We start from the raw sequence: 5,378 nt of genomic DNA on the forward strand, positions 1-5,378 counted from the left end.
CAACAACTGGAAGGCCGGTCCGTCGCGTTTGCCTGTGGCGTCGTCGTGTTAACGACCCCATCTGAACGGCAGCTCCGTGGGGTATGCCTCTCACCTCGTCATTATTTCTCGATCTCCGGATCTCATCTTCACACAAGGTCATCCACAGCACTTAATGTATACCACATGATATCGATATAAATACCAACAGACTTTCCAAGAATTATCAAAAAAATATCATTTCATTTAGTTGCAGAAGATCTTCGTTTCGCAGTGGCGTTGTTTGCAGGATGCGGAGTCTAACGATGTTGACAGCTCGCTGTGTTCTAATAGTACTCGCGCTGGTCTTCGCTAATAGGTTGGTTGCTGCTCAAAGGCATTATCACAGACACCATAGAGTGCACAGACACCATGGAGTGCTCTCTAGCAGCAACTATGGCACATGGAAGACTGCGCATGCTACTTTCTATGGAGGACAAGATGCTTCTGGAACCATGGGTACTCACAATTTCTGGTTTTTATTTTTTTAAGGGTACCATTATTGGCTGCCTAGCTCTTCAACTTATGGGCATTATTTTTACTTGGATTGTCTCGAATATTTTAAGATTTGATAATTATTGATAATTATAGGTCAATTCAAATCTAACAAATTTTGAAATATTCTTAAAATTTTCAATTTACATTTACATGTTTGTTTAATGTTGCAGAGGGTGCTTGCGGATATGGGAACTTATACAGTCAGGGTTATGGGACCAACACTGCTGCTCTGAGCACTGTGCTCTTCCAGAACGGTTTAGCCTGCGGTGGGTGCTACGAGATACAGTGTGTTGATGATCCGCAATGGTGTCTTCCAGGCAGCCCCTCTATTGTGGTCACGGCCACCAACTTCTGCCCGCCTAATTACGCCGAACCAAGTGACGATGGCGGCTGGTGCAATCCTCCCCGTGAGCACTTCGACTTGTCGATGCCTATCTTCGAAAAGATCGGCGTCTGGAAGGCAGGGATCGTGCCAATCCAGTACAGAAGGTATTCAAATTTTCTATTTTAAATTTTAATAACGTTAAATAATTTAGATAAATTTTTGAATGAGATTGTGGGGAGGATGTTTAATCTGGTTAAAATTTAAATGGATATTTTATTCATCATTAAAAAAATATAATATTGAGAAGATGCTTAATCTTATTCTCAATATTAAGGTGGACACTTTATACATGGTATCCACCCATCTACAAAAACTTTGAAAATTCTCAAAAACTATGAGTAAAATGTCCACCCTAAAAATCAGCCAAGATCTCCATACAATTCCATCCAAGTTTTTTTTTGTTTTTAACTATGAACCTCTAATGTAAATGTGATAATGGTATGCAGAGTACCATGTGTGAAGCAAGGAGGAGTGAGGTTCACCATCAATGGAAACCATTACTTCTACCTCATCCTGGTTACAAACGTGGGCGGCGACGGAGCGGTGGTAGGTATGCAGGTGAAGGGGTCAAATACCGGGTGGCTCCCTCTGAAAAGGAACTGGGGACAGAACTGGGAGAGCGATACCGTTCTGCAGGGCCAGGCTCTCTCCTTTCAAGTCACCACTAGCGATGAACGAACGCTTTATTCTTACAACGTGGTTCCTTCTAACTGGGAGTTTGGACAGACTTTTGAAGGACGTCAATTCTAGAATTACTACTGCTTGCCCTGAACTTCATCACTAGACCTGCAATGCCTTGTAAGCCTCAAGGCTATAGATATATATCAGTTCTTAGTTCTTAAGGTTTACAGGCACTCCGGTAAGCACACTTAACTCTGATTTTCTATTTTTATTGTTGTCATAGGGGAGCCACTGCAATTCTACCATTATTCTCAAGAGGGAGATACTGTCATTCTGCCATTAGCCATTATTCTCAAGAGGGAGATACTATCATTCTGCCATTAGTATCCGTTGTCACTGTGTTCTTATCCATCCCTTTTGACAAAATCTGGTTGGGTGAGATAAAAATGTCAGCTGGCCAGGTGATGTAACTGGGTTGAAAAATATTTTTCATTAATAAATATAGTTTGTATGTAGTTCGATAGAGATATGTTCATCGATTTAATATGGTGTTATTAAACACGCTGGCATAGTAGGCAGTACAGGGAGTACAATGATAAAACGTGGATGGCACCAAATTCATGTTAATAACATGCAGTGGAAGTCTTTTAAAGAGTACTTAATAATAGGAACCAATTTTCTTTTGTAAAATATTCAATTCTATTTTGCATTTGTAAAGTTTCTGTGGAGTATTCTCTGTTGGCCCTTATTAGTTCCTTTCGTTTGGAAGTTACAAGCATGGAAAAGGTATGCGAGGGGAAACAAAGGGGAGGTTGGCTAACAATTAGTAAGCAAAATTAATTTATGATGAGAAATTACTACACAGAGGAAAATTATCCGAACAAGTAAATGACAGAATTGTAAAACACGACAAAGTTTGTTATAGAATTAAAATAGAAATAACATACCTTTGAAGCTCATAAAAAGAAATGTCAAAATTAAGCAAGGTTCTACATTGTTTTGAAGATAAAGACGTTTGTTTTGGATGGTTCATAAATAATTAATAAATAATGCTTTGGATAGATTTAATAGGTAATTAATTAAAAGGTTTGTTTAGTAGTATAAATTATTTTGGATAGATTTCATGAATAATTAATTAAAAGGTTTTTTTAAGTAGTCTAAGTATCAAATGATATATATGATGGGAGGATGTAATGGAGTATCTCCTGAAATATCTATTAATTATCATATTTCTCTTAGACTAATAGTGGAGAGGGCTTCTCATGGAAATATTTCAATGTTCAAATAAATGGTTTTATGGACCTAAATGAAACATATGGCAAGAACAATGGAATGGTGATGTGGTGATATAAAGAGAATCTCTTAAAGAATATTGCAATAGTAAAAAATGAGAGTCCATTTCAAGTGAGATCATGGTTAAGAATGGATGAGTGGATCATCATGTCATCAATTTTATAATACTAGTGATGAACAATTTGATTTGTTTCATGTGTTATTTCTTAAGTAAGTTTTTTTTCCACGATCTAGTTAGAAAGTCTATTTCAATTAAATAACACGTCATGGTTTGCATTATATTAGCTAGTTACTGTACATATTAATATATGAGCATGAGAAATGTTTGTTTGAATTTAAACCTTAATTTGAGTAAGGTTGGTTTAAAATAGAATTTAATTTGTTGAGACTCCAAGTAAAGTTACTCAATGAGTTCCTCCCTATATTTATTAACATGATGATGGAGTAATCATGGTGGTTATGCTAGCTCTCATTGCTTATATAAGTAGGGGGATTTCTTATTTCCATTTTTTGACATGTGCATCAAAATAGATATTTAATGTAAGTGCAATTTAATTGACCCTCTAAATGGCGAGGCTACCTTCTCAATGCACTAGAGGACTTTAATATCAAATGTAATATTCACAAAACAAAGGTTTTATATCAAGTTCAAATTGAGAAACAAAAAATAGCATAAGACAAATTTTGTGCCAAAATGAGATTCTTTTGGCTATCAAACTACAATATTGAATCTCAAAAAATCATGAATGATATTCTTTTTAATTTCTATAACAGAATTTCATGAAGTCATTTACAATTTTTTTGGCTTCTTGTGTAGATGATTGGATTGTCTAAAGTCTATGCCTTTCTCAAAAATCGTTTTATCTATTAAGTCTTTAAAAATGTCATTAGAAATTAATTTATATGTCTTCAGATGATGCCTCCAAAATATTAATACATATTAGGGACTTAAATAATTCAATGAGTAATGAGTAACATTGCTTGGTGTTTTCATTATATTACTCTAAAAACTCATTAAGATACAAGTGAATGAATAATAAAATAAGAAATATATTTTGATAAATGTGCTTTAAATTAAAAAAAAAAATTACTCCTCCAATCATAACATCTAAAGCAAATTTGTGGTTCCTACGAAAACCATATCATAGCCATTAATAATATTCTTCTCCTGTGGCATTATAGGACATAACTTTCAAATATAATGAGTACCATCTAATCCAATGGTGAGAAAATTCATTCTACATGTATTGTCATTTTCGAAAAAAAATAAAAATTGAAAACATGGTTGTACAACTTGTTGAACTTATAATATTTTTTTTTGTAAATGACCATTCATCAATAATTCATTAAATTCAAAACATTAAATGTTTGTAAGATGAAATTACAATACAAAGAGTTTGATGTGGAAACATTGCTAGATAAAATTACAAGACATATCTTTATAAATGTATGTAGGCACCAACCTATTACAAAGCTTGTAGGAAGCATCTTATTAGCGACACCAATCTCCTTAGCTTAGAACCAATTCAATTAGAGATTGTATAGGCATGAACCTAATGGAGACACCAGTCTCCTTATTTGAGAAATAACTTAGTAAAACCTGAATAGACACCCACCTAAGTTCTTTATACACAAAGTACTTCAAACTTCACATGCATGCTTCATACGTCATGAATTTCACAACATCATCATACCCTTAACCTTAACTTTCATGGTCAAGTGTCTATCCTTGCTTCATATACAGACATAGCTTCAAACCTAGTCAAATTTAGTCTTCATGCCCTAGTGAACATCATAGTATCATACACCAAAATATAATCCCAGTCTAGTGCACTTCACAACATCACAACCCCAAAATAATGCACTTCACATGAACAGATACCTTAGTCCTTCATATCAGACCCTTAACAGTACAAGGAAATGCTTTTGAATCCTCTTTCACACCTTTGAAATCTAGTAATACTCTTTTAAATCTCCTGCACACCTTATTTCTATTTTGCGCACTTGTACATGATCTTATGGATTATATAAACTTGAAATGCACTCATCCATCCTTTATTTATAGCATTTATTTGTTCACTTATGGGGCCAAATTATAAAAATTGACTCACTTGTACTTTTTGGTTGGGTTGACGTGACAAAATGTTTCATATCTCCTCATTTCTATAGAGTTAGAGGGAGTTCCATATACCATTGGAAAGGACTTAGAATAATATTTTAAACCATATATCCTAGGCTCCCATTTTAGCTAAGCATTTAGAGTAAAAGGGAATTCAAAGATAGTGTATCCAAAATGGGAATCTAAACTCCAAAAAAAAAAATCCAACAATCTCCATCTTGCAATCTTTATTTTAGAAATATTTAGTCTCCCATTGTCTTTGACATCAATGGAAACAATATCTCCAAAAATCTCCCCTTTTTTTATTGATGGAAACCCTTTTTCAATTATGCAATAATATTGTAGTACTCTCTCTATCTAAAACTTTCCTTATATCTACAATTATTCCTATGTCTACAATGTTTCCCCTTTTGATATCAATGGCAAAGAGTTCTTTCCCCTAGA

At 34.3% G+C, this 5,378-nt stretch overlaps 1 pseudogene; it reads left to right on the forward strand.

Moving 5' to 3' along the window:
• The first annotated feature begins 269 nt into the window (after positions 1-269).
• Positions 270-1,635, forward strand: LOC149235380 (expansin-A4-like; annotated as a pseudogene).
• Positions 1,636-5,378: the final 3,743 nt, after the last annotated feature.

The sequence above is a fragment of the Pinus tabuliformis genome, chromosome 8, assembly GCF_031772625.1.
Source record: "Pinus tabuliformis cultivar Carrire ecotype Pingquan chromosome 8, CPIR1, whole genome shotgun sequence".
Lineage (NCBI taxonomy): Eukaryota > Viridiplantae > Streptophyta > Pinopsida > Pinales > Pinaceae > Pinus > Pinus tabuliformis.